Genomic DNA, 18,267 nt, shown 5'->3' on the forward strand with positions numbered 1-18,267 from the left:
AAATTTTTTTTTTTTTGGTGGTTGCTCTCTATGGTTTTCAACATGCATCTTATCAGTCTACCTTCAAATAATTTTATAATTTTATATCATTTCATGTATAGTGAAAGCAACTGACAACAGTTTACTTCCATTTCTTCCCTCCTATCTTTTGTGCTATTGCCATACATTTTACTCCAACATAGGCTATAAACCCCAAGATACATTGTAATTATTTTTACATGAATCAATTATCTTTTAAAGATATTCAAAAGAAATTTTCTTCTATAGTTGCCCTACTATTTGACACATCTGGTGCCCTTTATTCCTTTGTGTAGATCCAAATTTCCATCACCTTCCACCTGAAAAACTCCCTTAACATTTCTTCTTGTGGAAGTCTTCTGGCAAAAGATTCTTTTGGCTTTTCTTTGTCTTAAAGAGCATTTATTTTTGTTTTTGTTTCTGAAAAGATATTTTCATCAAGTATAGAATTCTAAGTTGAATTCTACCTCTTGCTGAGGTAGATATTTTTATTTTTAGCATCCTAAGGAGGTTCTGCTGTCTTGAACTTGCAAAGTTTCTGATAAGAAGAGTGCTATCATTCTTGTCTCTTGCTCCTCTGTACATCCTTTTCCCCTCTACTTTTAGGATTTTATTTATTTATTTATTTATTTATTTTAGGATTTTAATTTTTATCACCAGCTTTTAGCAATTTGATTATGGTGTGTCTTGATACAGTTTTTTGTTTATTCTGCTTGGGATTTATTGAGCTGTTTGTATCTGTGAGTTTATAGTTTTCATCAATTTGGGGACAATTTCAACTGTAATTTTTTCAAAAACTTTTTTCTATTCTCCTTCCTCTCCTTGAACTCAAATTATAGATACAATTATAGATACATTACATCACTTAATACTGACTCACAGGTAACTGAAGCTCTTTTTTTTTTCCCAGTCTTTTTTCCTTTGGACTGTTTCTATTACTATGTCTTTAATTAATTGATTTTTTTATATTATCTGATTTGTTTTTAATCCTATTCAGTATATTTTAGATATTGCACCTTCCTTCTCTAGAAATTTTATTTAGGCCCTTTTTGCATCTTCTATTTTCCCCTTCATTGTGTTTATGTTTCTCTCTATCTTCCTCAGCTGTGTTAATGTTCTTGTCTGCTAAATCCATCATCTCTGTCATTTCTGGGTCTTTTTCTACTAATGGATTTTTCTCCTGGATTTTCTCCTGGTTACAGATAGTATTTTCCTACTTTGATGCATATGTGGTAAGTTTTGCTTGGTTGTGGGATACAGTGAATTTTACATTGTTGGGCATTGGGTTTTGTTCTAATCCTTGAAATGGTACACATCTTGTTCTTGTACACATTCAGTTAAGTTACTTAGAATCAGTTGATTCCTGCAAGGCTTGCTTTAAGTTCTGTTAGGGGTGGATCCTCAGTGACAGTGAGTTTGGAGCTGATTTAGCACCACTGGTATGACAATGCCTTTCTGAGGACTTTCCCTGACACTGTGTGTATTATGAGGTATATCAATTCTGGCTAAGGGGAATAGAATTCTGTGGGCTCCAGGAATTTGGGGGGCTCTTGCTTTCCACTGTTGGGCCCCCCTCTCCAACCATTCCCCCATTAGCTTCATGTAGGATTCTCTCATACATGTGTGAATCAGTACTCAGCAAAAGACTTGATCTACAGACCTTCAGCGCTCTCACTCAGGGAGGTCTGTCCTCTCTGATATGCTGCCTCCCAAACTACGAATTCCCCCAAGATTCCCAAGCCATCTTGGTTTCCTTGAACTCCAATCTCTCAGTTCAGTAAGACCCCCAGGCGCTTGGGTTCTTCTCCTGACACTGCAGCTTGGGAACAGTCTCCAGCTAGTAGGCTGAAGCAGTCGTGGAACTGACCTTGGTTTTTTGTTTTTCCCTTCTCTAAGGGACCACAGTCATGTGCTGACTATTGTCCAAACCATTGTGTCATAGCTTGTCCAGATTTTTAGTTGTTCAAGTTAAGTAAATTCTTGGAGTTCCTGTTACTCCATTACAGTCAGAAAGCAGAAGTTCTCTCCATGCAGATATAATGATATAATATATGACATTTTAAATCATTATGTTTTCACTTAACAGTAGATCTTGGCCATTTTTCCATTTCATTGTATGATTCTGGTAAACATTGTTTTAAACTGTGTATACACTTGTTTACTTATCAAACAGCTACCTGTTGAGTAACTCCTATGCTTCAGGCTCTGAACCAAACAGGCAAGATTGCCACTTTCACAGAGGTTTTACTCTAGTGGAGGGAAAACAGGTAAGAGATAAGAAATAAATGCGCAAACCACAGAGTAATAAGAGCTATAAAACAGGGCAATATGTTAGAGAGTGACAAGGATAGCTATTAAAGATGGGTGTTTAGGGAAGTCATCTCCGAGATCTGGAATCTAAACTCTGACTGATTTAGGAGCAGCTGTGCCAGAGTGTTCTAGGTGAAGGGAACGCAGGTGCAGGAGCCCCAGTGATATAGCAAGCCCAGCGTACCACAAGAACAGAGGAGATCCGCTTGGTTAGAGTACAGTGAGCAAGGGGGAAGACTAGTACCAGATAAAATCAGGGAGAGAGATAGGGGCAGAGGCTTTGTGGTGGCAAAGTATACCACGCAAGTGTGTTATTTATTTACTTAATTATACCACTATATAAATTAACTTATTCTTGTCCTATTGAAACTTAGGTTTTTGCATTTTGTATTTCTTTTTTTTTTTTTTTTTTTTTTTTTATGATAGTCACAGAGAGAGAGAGGCAGAGACACAGGCAGAGGGAGAAGCAGGCTCCATGCACCGGGAGCCCAACGTGGGATTCGATCCCGGGTCTCCAGGATTGCGCCCTGGGCCAAAAGCAGGTGCCAAACCGCTGCGCCACCCAGGGATCCCAGGTTTTTGCATTTTTTTTTTTGTTTTGTTTTTTTTTTTTTTTTAATTTTTTTTTTAAATTTTATTTATTTATGATAGGCACACAGTGAGAGAGAGAGAAGCAGAGACACAGGCAGAGGGAGAAGCAGGCTCCATGCACCGGGAGCCCGACGTGGGATTCGATCCCGGGTCTCCAGGATTGCGCCCCGGGCCAAAGGCAGGCGCCAAACCGCTGCGCCACCCAGGGATCCCAGGTTTTTGCATTTTGAAATGCTTTATCATCAATGACACTGCATTAAACATTTTTGTTTTCTCTTTTTACCTTCTATACTTAGAATTATTTCAATATGGCAGAGTTCCAGAACTGGAATTAAAGAGTCAGAGGGTATGTAGCAGAGGCTGTTGGTACCCCTGGGATCCCTTTTACAGTAAGAGTTGTCCTTCTTCCAACCCCTGCACTGCTGCTGACAGCTCACACCTTGACCCACCAGAACCATCTCCCCGTGTGCCTGAGAATGACACCTCTCCACAGCCTACCAGCCAGTGGCTGACTGGTGAGGGGATACAAAGGCACCCACCTCCTTGCCTCAGTGCAGGACAAGCTGTGCTGCCATTTATACTCCAAAGCTCCCAGAAGGACCAGTTTGAGACCACATTTCTCCTGAAACCACATTCCTGTATAACTTCTCTCCTTCTCTATCCTGCTCCCCTCTCTCCTTTCATGATTCTTCTAGAGCACTCTCCCCAAAAGTCACCTGCACAAGAATCTCCACATTAGGTCAGCCTACAACAGGATATGAACCTTCTGAAAGTTTCTGACTTACTAAATTCTAATTAAGAATTCTATTTGTAAAGGGGTACCCAGCTGGGTCAGTCAGAAGAGCATGTGACTCTTGATCTCGGGGTCATGGGTTCAAGTCCCATACTGAATGTAGATTACTAACATAAATAAATAAACCTAAGAAAAATAGAACTCTATTTATAGAAACACTATGTTTACTGAAGACAATCTGAAATTTGCCAAGTTACCGTGAAGGGTAGAAAGCACTGGGAGGTGGTGGGTAAGTGGTTGAAGGATAACTAAAGGTCCTGAGGTGAAGGATTAGTTGTCACTGATGACCACACATAGAAGGAGGATTAAGATTCCATCAGCTTTGGACAGGTAAGGAACACAAGTCTGTGAAGATTTAGTAATAGCCAGACTTCACCTAAATCAGAGTAGCCCGTTTGACAATATCCACGTGAAGTTGTTGCCCCTGTTCTCAGCGACAATGAGAGCCTACAGGTTACCTCGCTGGTCCCAGAGCACATCTCATATTTTCCTCTGAAGGAGTCTGCCATTTGAGCCCAGAGGCCCTGTGGCTTTAACAGGACAAGAGAACAGAAACATTAAGGCCAGGGGTGGGGGCAACAGTCAGAAGAAAGAAGGAGACAAAATAAGAGAGGGGAATGAGGGTTCAGACCAGGAAGGAAATCACAGGCATATTGACCCTTCGGTCATGATTCTTTTTTCTCTTTCCTCTATGGGAAAAGATGACATCCATGGGAAACCTTCAGGCCAGCAGTGGCTATCACTCCCCCAACCCCCTCCCTACCTCCTGCTACTCTTGCCCATTCCCCCCATCTCCCTACCACCTCCCCATCCTTTGAAGAAAGGATCTTGCACAAAGGACCCCACACAGAGTGTTTAGAAGTACCCTCTTATTGACAGTCCGGGCAGGTTCCAGCCTGGCTTCCAAAGTAGATGGTAATTCTACTGCCAAGCATTTCTGAAGAGGCTGAGATCTAGAATCATTAACAAATTCATCCAAATGTCAGGAAACTGAGAAAAGACTACGTGCAGGAAGGCTGGATTCTTGTGCTATCTCTACCTACGTCAGAGTGAGAACAGCAGTGATTAAGGGCAGTAGTCCCCCTATTATCCATGGTTTTGCTCTCCACAGTTTCAGTTATCCTTTGCCAACTGTGGGCCAGGAGCAGATGATTCTCCTTCTGATGCGTCATCAGAAGGTTGGTTGTGGCCTAGTGCTACGTTGCAATGTCTGTCATTCCCCTCACTTCTCATCTCAGAGAAATTTTTTCATTTCACATCATCACAAGAAGTGTGAGCACAGTACAATGAGAGATTCCGAGAGGAAGATCACATCCATACAACTTTCATGATGATATATTATTATAATTGTTCTGTTTTATTATTAGTTATTGTTGTTAATCTCTTTCCGTGCCTAATTTATAAACTTCAGTATAGGTAGGTATGTGTAGAAAAGAAACAGTACATGGAGGGTTTGGCTTGCTAGTGTCCACTGGGGGGGTCTTTGGAACAAATCTCCCACGAATAAGAGAGGACTGTTGAACACACCTGAATATGCCCCTTATGTGCTGAATATGCCCCTATGTGCTGAACACAGTCCTTCACACTCTAATGTGGCATGTTCCTTGAGTTGCATATCCAGGTCTGTGGATGGATCTCACTGAGCAAGTCAAAGGAATGGTAATAACTGAAATTGGCACAGGACTTTACAGCTCCAAAATACTTTCATAAACATTATTATTTAGTTACCTCTCATCTGTAAGCTCTAACTCTGATTATTGTTGTTGTTTTAATTTCTGTAGATGAGCGTATGGAGGGTCAGAACAGTTAATAACTTGCCTAAGATCCCATAGCCAACAAGAGGCAACCCTTTTCTTCTGAATCTGAATTCTGTATAGTTCTCACTCTAGCTGCCTTCCCTCCCCCCTCTCTGCTCACTGGAGTCTTTTGGTGTCCTGATGTTCAGGGCCAAGAGTTCTGAGATCCTAGAATAAGCAATAGGGAGTCAGCCATCCATGAACTCCAGAGCCTGCTCTTTTTCTCTCACTCTCTCAAGGGTATATTCCCATATTTACTGGACAAGGAACATTCCAGCCTACTCTTTTTTATTTGGGGGTACAGCTCTCAACTTCTTGGACATAAGAAGCATTTCTTTCCCTCCCTGATTTGCTCCTCTGTGGCTCCCAAGATGGCAGGCCTCTCCACACTGATGGGAAGATGGCAAAATGGGAAGATGGCAAGATGTGTGGACATATCCCTGGGAGCAAAAACAGTGAGCCCATGTAACAGCCTGGGTAAGAAGTGAGTGGGGGGTTCCTCTGGCCATGGTGGATGTTGAACACATTGTTTTATAACCCTGCCCCACTGGTTCCCCTTTCTCCCACACCTCCAGAGCTGCCTATCTAACTAATCTGGGATGATGGAATGCCATTTCTTTCCCTCATTACCCTACTTTAAGTATCATTACAAAGGTAAATGCTCTGCCTAAAACAAATAAATCACCTAACACACTCCAGGGAGAGAATTAAATTATTTCTAGATAATCTGTCTCTTTGGATTATCCACACCACTGGCGATTTCCCTAGCAGGAATAACTGGGAAGTAACAACAACAACAACAACAACAACAACAACAACAAATGGACTCACCTGATGCTCAGAGTCTTAGGGCTTATGTTGATTTGCAGACCAAGTGTGAAGCTTGCCATGGAAGGAAGTCCGTAGTGATGGCAATTGGGAGAATTTGTCATCCCAAGGAACATGGTGGTAGTATTTTCAGCATTTGCAAGTTCTGAGTCATAGAAAAGCATGCTGTGCTGTGGGGATAGACCCTGCTCTGGATTGGACGGCTTCCCAAGGCAGAGTCGACCAACAGGCCTGGGAAGCTCGTTAATCCTCTTCAGGGCGTCAGTACCATAGCCAACCCCAGCCATCAGTGAGCACAAATGCACTGCTGGGATTCCCAGGCTGGGACGGGGCACTGGCGGGTGCAGGCAAGATTTGTCCAGAAAAGGATATAGAGGAGCCTCTAGGCTGGAGGCCCACTCCCCTGCTCCCAAGAACAGAGGCAGCTTAGTCCAGGGAGGGCAGGGGGGAGGCTGTGATGGTGGCAGAGGAGTGGCAGCTAGAGGAGGATGAGTGGCTTGTAGCCCCAGAGAGAAATCACGCCTGCCCTTCCTTGGCACTGCAAAATCAAGTCAAGCAGCCATGCCCACACCTGCAGTTCTGTTGGCTAACCTGAGAGGTCCCTTGAGGGTAATTAGAGCCATAAGATTCTGCTTCTCTGGTCATGAACACTGAGCACTGATTTGGGAGTGAGAGACCTGCCACAGTTTGGGAGGCAAAGGGAAAAGAAGAGGCATCTCCCCTAGGAACTGCTGCAGTGATTGGGGAGAGTTCTGGGTCAAATGCCAAAGACCCAGGAGGTGTCTAGGAGCAGGCAGGCTGTGGAGGTGCTTTGTGAACTAGGGTTCCTCCCATCTCTAACATTCTGCTCTTCCGGTTTATTGGAGGAGACTGGATTAGCATGCGTTGAAAATGTACAAATGCTAAGCAACAGGAAAAGTAGTGATGGAGTCAAGCCTCCACTTTCTGCCTTATGTGTGATCATCGCAGACCTTGGTCAAGCCCCGAACCACTGACAGGAGGGCTGAAGACTGCACACAGTTCACAGAGGGCAAGTGTTGAGCACATGTGGGAGAAGGCAGGCAGGCAATTCTAATCCAAAGTCCAAAAAGCTGGTTATAGAGCAGATCGGAAGGAGAAAATTCTATGAAAAGAACTCTTCTTTTCTCACCTGAGGCTGAAAATCTCCCGAGGAGAGACTCTGCTATTGTTTTGGTCAAGATGTGAACTTGCTGAAGTCTGAGAAGATGACTCAGTTGTGTCCCCTGGAAAGGTAGCTGGCAGGGAGGGGTGGGTAGATGCAGATGGTTCAGGGCTCATTTGGGATTCACTGCCTTACCTAGAGTGATGCAGGCAGCTCAGGCCCCTGCCTTCTGTGGGCCCAAATCCTGTGACAGTTTCCCCCATGCAAACATGCAGGCAGCTGCCGTGTGACTGGTCCGAAATGTTTCTGCAACTGCTCCGTAACTGTCTCAAGGGAAAATCATTTGGAGGTTAAGACAGGGAAGAAGGGAGGTATGGTGTTCTAAAGTTAAGCAGATTCGGGTAGGGCCAGGAAGGTTTTCCAGAAAACAGGGATTCCGAATCTCCTTGATGGGAAAAAAAAAAAAGCTCTATTCTGTCTCATGCATGATCTGCAAATGCTTCTTCATGTGCACTCGCCTGATGGACAGTGGTAGTACAGCTTTTAAACATTCAAGTTGGTCGAATCTCCTTTGATAGATCACAGTGAGCTGAGGTGAGAGAGCGCCCATTGTCCGAGGAGGCTGGGTCACACACTGAAATGTGCCTGGGTTCTGTTGACAGAAAGAACTGGGCTCCAGTCCTATCCACTTATTAGTCATGTTTCCTTGAATAAGTTGTTTGACCTCTCTGATTCCACAAGATCTTTAATTATAAAATGGAGACTCCATTGGATGGGCCTGAGAATTAAATGTGACAATATGCAGCACGAGGCCAAAAGTAGCTCCAGGTGTTTCATTTCTGTGCATGTCAGAAGCAAACACAGTGGGAGGGCATGACCTGAGATGGAGCTGGATAAACAGGTGTGCCCAATGTGGGGTCTTAACTGTGCTTTCCTCTAATGAGGTGCCATTTGGAGGGACGAAAACCTGAACCCAGGGTGCCTATCCAAGATGGTAGCTTGTCCAGAGACTCTTCTGCATAGAACCAATGTTGAGCCCACCACACACGAGCCATATGGCCAGTGTTTCAGCAGTGCCTTGGGCAAACAGGGCCATCCCCAGAAACTCCCCCTAAGCCCAGGCTCTGCAGCTGTGCTTGGACAACACAACACAAAATGGCATTAAGTACCAGAGGCGGTGTCTTGGGCCTGTCTGTGGTGTGTCTCCTTTGCATTCATGAGAGAGGCTGAGAAATGAAAAATAATTTCAAAGATCACAAGCACGAACTTTTAGCAACACTTTCATTTTTCTTCTTATTGTTCAATATTACTTGTGTGTTCTTATATGAAAATGTGTCTCGCACAGCCTAGTGTGTCAAACAAGAAAGAGGAATCTGAAGTCCCAGTGTCCAGCTCCAGTGCTATTAGCCAAGAGAGACCTTGGGCAGATCCTTTCATCTTGTTGAACCTCAGTGATCTCATCTGCAAAACAAGGGGACTAGTGCCTCACAGGGTTGTGGTTAGGATCCATAAAATAAGGAATGTTGAAAGCCCTTAATGAACCAGGGGCCAAAGTGACACAAATGGAAGCTAGCTTTTGCTTGCCAAACATACATTGATCATCTGCTTGAAGCGTCTGTAATTATCAGGTTGACCTCCTGCACTAACATCTGAACCTGTTCCTTCTTCTTTGCTCCTCAATCTCTACCTCAGTCTCCCTCCTCCATCAGTCAAGAGAACTGAGACACTGTTGACCTCATTATGCCTGGGGCAGGTCAGATATTCCTGAATGGTCATTATGGACTCCTGGGGACAGACATGAGGATCCCAAGTTGCTGGTGTGAGTGTGAGAGTCTTTTCTCCTTACCTTGCAAACCCTCTCAATTTTCTGGGTTGTTCCAGCCTTTTCTTCAACAGGGGTGAAGAGAGAAAAGAAAAGAAAGGAAAAGAAAAAGAAAACAAGATAAAAGAAAAGGGGACACAGGGGCACAGGGTATGGGATGTTAACTGCACGGCCTCTGAGTTGCCCTTGAATATGACAAGTGTTTCATGGAGAATCTCTCAAGTCCCTTCTCTGCTTTGTTCATCATGCATTCCCCTCTCAAACACTACAAAGGTTGTAGAGTACAAGGCTATAGCTACATGGCATGAAAACCAAGAGTGGGTGCAATTCCTGGCCATTCTGTGTGAATGTGACTTTATGGTCACTTGTTTATCTTGCTTTTAGCATAAATTACCTACCAATTTTCTTTCATTAAAAGATTAAAACCATTTTCTACCTATAAAATAATACATACAGAAAACATAAAATAAATGCAAAGAAGAAAAAAAAAAGATTATAATTCCACCACTGCTAACATTTTGGGTGTATCTCTTTTCACAACCACAAAATGTGGGTGATGATATGTATATAGTTTTGTGTGCTTTTTCACTTAATGTTATGCCATGAGAAATTTCCCGTAATGCTGAAATTCTGGGAAAAACATGGATTTTAATGGCTGTAAAATGTCTATTACACAGATGAATCATAAGTTACTTAATTGATTCTCTATTGTTCAACATTTAGACTGTTTTTATTTTTTCCATTAAAAATAACACGGCTATTAATATCCTTGGTACATAAGTGTCCATGCCTCTGATTATTTCCTTAACATAAATTACTAGAAATAGAACCAGTAGGTCAAAAGAGTAGGAGTATTTTTGAAAGTCTTGATATATGGTGCCAAATTGCCCTCCAGAAAATATGTACCAATTTGCCCTCCCACGAATAGTGTGCAATAGTACTCATTTCACCATACCACCACCAAGGCTGCATATTATCTGTTTTATTTTTATGATTATTTAATTTTTAAATTTTTTATCTATGTTTTAATCTTGCTCTTTTATTAAAAAATATTTTATTTATTTATTCGAGAGGGGGATAGAGAGCGTGAGACAGTAAGAGTGCAAGAGCAGAGGGTGGGAAAAGATTCCCCACTGAGCAGAGAGCCTCATCCCAAGACACTAGGACCAGGACCTGAGCTGAAGGAAGACACTTAACTAACTGAGCCACTCAGGTGCCCCTTATCTTTGCTCTCTAAATAAGTGAAAATGGATTTTCTTTATTTTTATGTAACTATTTTGTCCTGTCTTTCTAGCTATGGCACTTGTTTGTTATCTGTTTCATTCCTGTGTTCACCCTGCCTACTTCCAAACAAAATCTGAGGTGGTTCCAACTAGATAGTAAGTCTGCAAGGGCAGTAATTTTCCCTCTTTGTAGCTTCTGTGATTGGTACAGTGGGCTTCACATAGTCAATATTTGACACATTTGGGGGCTATTTTTGAACCATAAAGAGATGTTCACTAACAGAATAGGGTGTTCTTTCTTTTCCTCATGTATATGGCTCCATTATGTCCCAGTTTCCCAGCCCTCATTGCTCCTAAACATTTAATATTAAATACATATAATTATTTACTAGTTTTGGGGAGAAAAAAGCAAAAACATATAAACAAAAAAAACCTGTCTCCTCAATTGAGTTATCAGTCACTTGAGCGCAGGGGACATGCCCTTTATTTCTCTTAGAAGAGATGAGTACAATGTTGAGCATATATGGACATTTAATTTTTTATTAGTTAACTCATTCAGGTAACAAACATTACTGAGCATTCATCATGGGTCAAGCACTGTACTCAATGCTGAAGAAAGTAGCTCACAGTCTGATAGAAGGCATGGGGTATGGGAACATGCAGGATATTCTGAGGACATTTCAGAGAGACCTGAGGCCCAAATGGGAAGAATCAAGGAGGGCTTCCTGAAGGAGATAGTGGCTGGCAGGAGTTAGCCAATAAATAATCTGACTGAAGTGTTTCAGGGGCAGAGAGTTGCAATTGCAAAGTTTTGTCAGACAAAGAAAGTGTGGTGCTTGGAGGACTTTTCTCCTGGTTTAGCACATTCAGAACTCAGAGAAGGACAGAGAAACTGCAGGAGGTAAGGCCAGAGAGTTGGCAGGGGCCATGAGATGTACAATAAGAATGAAGGTGACCAGTTTCAGGCTCCTACCAGTCAGTGTGTGGAGGGGCAACCCCACCATCAATATCACGCTCTCCCAAGCTCTGCATCCTGCCAGCTTGACTAAAGGAAGTCAAAATCATGGCAGAAAATCAAAGATATTTTCAGGGTCTTTTTCACCACGTATTTAGGGAACTCATTAGGGAGTACTTCTCTGTTTTGATGAAATAGTCTAGGTTATCACTTGCTCATGGCTAGCCAGGCTACAATTCTGCAGTCCCAGGCCTTCATGCTTCAACAAGAGTGCCAACCTAAGGCTGGAAGACTCGTGTTGTCATTGGTACAAATACCTAGCAGTCTGTTGAGCTTTGTAGTGTTGACATTGGAGCATCACTGCTGCATGGGAGGACCCGAAAGTATTGCCACTGCTCTGGGGAAATGCTTCTATTGGGTACAGGTCAAATAAAGCTTCCACAGTGAGGCTGCTTGACTGCACTGTAATAGCTTTTGAAAATTCCACATGAGCTGCCTTTCTTCCAGGAGCCACACTTGCTGCCAAAGTGGTTAGTGAGACAAGTTCCAGTGCTAGCGTCCACCCTGAACCCAGAATACCATTCCCCTTGGGCACTCTGGCCCAAATGCTGCATTTGATTCAAGGAGCCAGATGCCTTCTTCTCTATGATGACTTAGTACTCTTGGGGCCTCTGCTACTTATCATCATGCCTCTCTCAGGCACTACCCCTTCCCCACCCCAGTCCATTGGATGACTGAAATCCAGCCAAGAACAAGCTTCAGACCCTTCCTCATCAGCTGAACTGTTCAACTTCTGTGTAAATCAGAGGATGCAAATATATACATAGAGAGAAAGGAGTTACCCAAATGTTCTTATCAAAGGCATCTAAATACCATCTCCCACTCAGGCAACACACCTGGCTTTGTTAAACCACTTAGATTTAATTCTATAGGCAAAGAGAATCCAATAAAGTTTTTATATAGTATATTAGTATACAAAGTGCACTATACTAATTAATAATTAATATCCGTAATATACGAAGAGCTCTCAGAAACTGCTTAGAAAAGGCAAATCTGATAGAAATGGGCAAATAATCTGAACATGCAATTCATGAAAGAGAAAATCCAAATGTCCAATAAATACACTTAAAATGCTTATTAAAATTAAAGTAGTAAAGTGATGTCACTTTAAACCCTCTGGATTGGTAAAAATTAGGAACAGTGATAACACATACTACAGGTGAAAATGAAGAGGAAACATATACTTATAACATTGCTGGATGAAATGTGAATTGCTACAAAACTTTTTGGCAATCAGAGAAAGACCATAACAATTTTAATACTTATGTCCTTCAACCCAGCAATCCCACTGCTGGCCATCTCGTCTGTAGAAATAAATCATGGTACCAAGGATACATGAACAAGGGTGTTTATTGCTGTGTTGTTTGTGGTTGGCAAAATACTGAAAATAAAGTGAATGCCCACCATTAGGGGAATGACTGAATAAATTAAAGTGCACATACCATAGGGAGTGATGTAGCTGGAAAGCGGCCTTCCCCTTTTCTTATCTGAGAGGGGTATATGAGAGCTGCCACTTTGACAGCTATTTTATGGGTTTGAAGATATGACTCGTGAAAGATTGCAAGGCAAATAGTTTGAAGGAACCTGGCTCCCTGATCACATTATGGAGCCATGGACTTCATACCTAGAATAAACTCTCAAGAGATTAAACCTCTGTAGTTGGGTCACTATTATGAGAAGCCCAGCACAGTATACGATTAGGTGAGCATGAGGAAAAGGTATGAAAGTACACCTACCAAGTTCTTAGCTTTGATTAAGTGGGGTGGGGGTGGGGTGCAGGAAGTAGAGAAAGAGAGGAGGGAAGGTATGGAAAAGAGTATTTTTTTAAAAAAGTGCCCTCTATTCAAAACAAAATAGCACTATGATATTATCCCATTTATTTACAGTTAGATGGTCACTCTTTCCACTCTGTGGCATCTGAATCCCAGCAAGGAACAAATTCAGAATCTTCTCTCATATGGTTGAGCAACATTCAAAAGTTGATGGAGGAGTAGAAGTATCTCAGGGTAGTGAGATTTCAGGTGATCATTTCTTTTATCCTTATTTTTCTATGACTGTATTACTTTTATATTAATGCTGTATTATTTATATAATCAGGAAAAAAAAAACAGCAAAGCTGTCTTCATTTCGAAACAACAAAAAATGACAGAGATTGGGGTAAGGTGAAGTTGCAGACAAGATCACCTGGGAAGGCATTTTAATAATCCAGGCAAGAGATGATGGTGGGCTGAATACAAGTAATGACAAAGGAGATGGAGAGATGTGGAATGTGGGTAGGATCAACAGGACATAGTGACTGACTGGAACAGGAGGGGAGGGATCCCTGGGTGGCGCAGCAGTTTGGCGCCGGCCTTTGGCCCAGGGCACGATCCTGGAGACCCCGGATCGAATCCCACATCAGGCTCCCGGTGCATGGAGCCTGCCTTCTCCCTCTGCCTGTGTCTCTGCCCCCGCCCTTTCTCTCTCTGTGACTATCATAAATAAAAAAAAAAATTAAAAAAAAAAAAAGGAACAGGAGGGGAAAGCAAGTTTTCTAGCTTTCAATAAGTGGATGGAGAGGTATGGCCATTTCCTGGGATGAGGAACACAGGAGGAAGAGCAACCATTGAGTAAAGGACATGTTGCATCTTCAAATATTGATGCCTAGGCTGTACCCTGAGCCAGAATCTCCAGGCACATGTTACAGGTGATTTTAAGGCACAGCCAGGGCTGAGAGACACTAGTGAAGACTCCAACACAGGGCTGAGGACCAGAGGACCAAGCAGTTTGAGACTAAGAAAAACATTGTCAGAGAAGGAGAAGGAAAGCAAAGGAGAACATATCCCAGAAATCAATAGAGAAGGAGGTTTCTGATACTTAGCACTGTGCTTGGAGCATAATTGGTGCTCAGTAAATACTTATTGACTAAATTACAGAAGGAAGGAAGGGATAAAGGTGTCAAATATTGTCAGGGAGTCAAGAAAGGGAATGGTTTTAACTTGTCCATTGGACACGGCATCAAAGAAGTTACCTTTAACACTTGTGAGGTCAGTTTATATTGTTGAGTGGTGAGGACTGGGAGCAAAAGTGCAGTGGGTTGACGACTGAATGGAAACTGACCAGCTATTATATAAAAAATCTTGGTTATGCTTTAGAAATCACATTTCTAAAACATTTTGTGATACAGAAAAATGTTCCCTCTACTTATAATAATATGATTCTGATTCGGGTGAAAAGTAGAGGCATAAGGAGCTAATTTAAGAGCTTATGCTCTGGAGCCAGACTTCCTAGGACTGAGTCTAGACTATGCCACTGACTCGATGCACAACTGGGGGCATGTCTCTCACTGGATCCTGGTGAGCCTGGCACACAGAAAGCACTCAGGGAAATGTCAGCTATTAAGTGTTAGACATAGATCTATACACATGGAAATCCACCAATGAGTGGCAAGATTACAAAGGTTCTTTTCAGTACAGTTTTGTGCAAATACTCTATAATGAACATGAACTACCTTTATAATTAGAGAAACATGTAAGATGATATTTAACAACAAGAACAACACAAGTTTTGCTGTTCAAGAAAAGATTTTAAAAAAGGGCAAGTGCTAAACTGTAGAAGATTGATATTTCATGTGCTCCTTACGGGACAGACATTTGGCCTTTCATGACTTTTGAAAAAGCCTGAAAGGGTTGAGTGTGATAATTGTGTGTGTGGGGTGGGGGAGATGGGAAGGGAGCCTGAGTGCAGTTTGAAGAATCAGCCTTGGACAGGATATGTCTTCCCGTGATTAAGAAGGAAAAAAGTTGGGGATCCCTGGGTGGCTCAGCGGTTTAGCATCTGCCTTTGGCTCAGGGCGTGATCCTGGAGTCTCAGGATTGAGTCCCGCATCAGGCTCCCTGCATGGAGTCTGCTTCTCCCTCTGCCTGTGTCTCTGCCCCTCTCTCTTTCTCTGTGTCTCTTGGGAATAAATAAGTAAAATCTTCTAAAAAAAAAAAAAAAAGGAAGGAAAAACGTTGTGAGTAGGTATAAATGCAATAATTCAGGGGTACCTGCTTGCCTCAGCCAGTAGAGCATGCATCTCACACATTTTTTTAAAGCTTTTATTTATTTATTTTTTATTTTAGAGCGAGAGGGCAAGCTGGGGTAGGGGCAGAGGGAGAGAGAGAATCTCAAGCAGACTCTGTCCCGAGCACAAAGCCCAACTCAGGGCTCAATTCCACGACCCCAAGATCACAATCCAAGCTGAGACCAAGAGTTAGATGCTTAACTGACGGAGCCACCTAGAATATGCAACTCTTAATCCAGGGTCGTGAGCTTGAACCCCATGTTGGGTGTAGAGATCACTTGAAATAAATAAATAAATAAATAAATAAATAAATAAATAAATAGTATTAAAAATGCAACACTCTGTAGGTGCAGAGGCAGGAGATTGAGGACGTTCATGTCTTCTGAGAGAGGAGATATCGACTAGCCACCATATGGAATGAAGAAGGAAACTAACAACACAGCTACTACCAAGCGGTACCAAACACCTAGCTTCGGATAGAGATGTGACTTTGCCAAGGCCCTGACCTATGTTGCCTCTAGGGTAGCAGATACATCCACCCTTCTGTCACACAGTTCTGGTGTGTTTGTGGCTTGCTCTGGATCCATGATTTAGTTGCTTCACATTCTACTCCTTTTCCTTCTCATTTACAGAAATCCTAGTCTGCAAGGCCCAGCTCATTTACTTACTTATTCAGGTATTAACAGATCTGATTTCCAGTTGATCTCTCAGAACCTCATCCCTTCTGGGTTCAGGCACTTGCAAAAGCTCCATCTATGCCTTTTCTCTTTGATACCTGCACTATCTGATCATGAAAGAGTCATTTCAGGACAGGAGCTTGCCTTGAAGTCTGACTTCCTGATGATTTTTGATTGGGGGCCAGTATTATATTCAGTCTGTGTATGAGTGTACATGTGCTTCCTTTAGTTCTGCTATTAAGGATTTAATTTACTGGAGGGGAAGCACCTGTAGCCCGTTTGGAAAAATGTGTAATGGCAATTCTCCCGGATGTGACCCACTTGACAGTAAAAGTTCCAGTGGAATCACTGTAGCCCAGTTCATGTGTAGATATAATCAGACATTTGGCTAGCTAGTTGGAAATGACTGGGTTCTCTAGAGAACTTAATTTTTATCAGGATCTCCAATGCTTCCACCCCTCCATTTCTACCAATGCAGCACACCTCCTAACATATTTTTCTTTTACATCCTGCATGTATATGATGGCATATGCTCTGGCATTCTTAGCATCCAAGGTCCCTGATTATCCCAGTGCATCTTCTTTACAGGTCGTCAGTCTCAAACAATGCAACCATCTCTTTTGTTCTATGTCAGGGCTATTGAGCCCTTCATTAGGGCACAGGTTTTTGCCCCAACATGACCAACAGGGATTAGAGCAGCTCAAGAACAAGGATGCCACTGGTGGGAATCAGTGGGACTGCAGGACCAAGGACTGGCCCCAAAGTAGCCAGGATACTGGTTACATTTGGTGGATTATGCATATATGTAATATATTGAGGAAAATGAAAGCCAATTTCTCACTATTAGTGAAGGGAGTTACAGGTATGGAAAAGGGAAAGCTGAGATCAATCCTGCAATGTTGGATTGGAATTGGAGGTATTGGTGAAATCTCAAGGTTTTTAATAGATAGAAATAGATATAGATGTGTGGTTTTTTCTTTATATTTATAATTATATTTATATTTCCTAGTTCTGTCCACTGAGAGTACAGGGGCCTAGAAGCAATGAATGAGACTCTATTAGGAAGGAGCACAGTGAACACCCAGATCCTGGTTTTTGAATATCACCTTGCATTAAAATGAATCAAGGGAATTGGCTAATTTCAGGGTAAGGGCAGAGAAGTATAAGATGATCCTAGGGCCTATTACCAAAAGTAACAAAGTACTAACATACCAAAAGGACACAAGAGATAACTTGAAGGGATTTCTACTGACCAAATGGGGGACAATTTTAAGATCAAAATAATAATAATAATAATAATAATAATAGATTATAAGTCATTGAGTATAAATTCAATGAGTCTATGCAATTGACATTTAACCAAATACTAACAATTTGTGGGGCTTATAACATATGTAGAAATAACTATACTCTACTATAATATAGTACTATATATACTATAATAATATGAAAGCCAGAAATGGAATAAGTATTATTATGTATTTTTTTATCTTATTCATGAAATGATTTAATATTATAATGTTATTTCAAAAATATGCCTATGATAAGTTATGAATGTATATTGTAATTTCTAGAGCAACCACTAAAATAAACAAGACCCCATGAGAAATACTTATAATGGAACACAAAAAATGTTTTTCTATATATAAAAGAAGCAGGAAGGAAGATGAAAAGGAACAGAGAACAGATGGGATAAATTAAAAATAAGTAGCAACAGATTGGACTTAAACCCAGTTGTATCAAAAATTACACTAAATATAAGTGGTCTAAATACTACCATTAAAAGATAGTCTGATAAATAGGATGGTCTAGGAAGGCCTCACTACAAAGGTGACAACTGAACAAATACTTGAAGGAAAAGAGGGAGCAAGACATGCAGATAACTAGGGTCCAAGTGTTTGCAGACAGGGAGAATAACATGTACAAGACAGATACTCTTCTCAAAAAAGAGCTGATGAGCAGACATTGCTCAGAGCTGAGGCTACTTGGATTCTCAATAACTGAAATCCAGAAATATTCCTAGGAT

Source organism: Vulpes lagopus, chromosome 1 (genome assembly GCF_018345385.1).
Source record: "Vulpes lagopus strain Blue_001 chromosome 1, ASM1834538v1, whole genome shotgun sequence".
NCBI lineage: Eukaryota > Metazoa > Chordata > Mammalia > Carnivora > Canidae > Vulpes > Vulpes lagopus.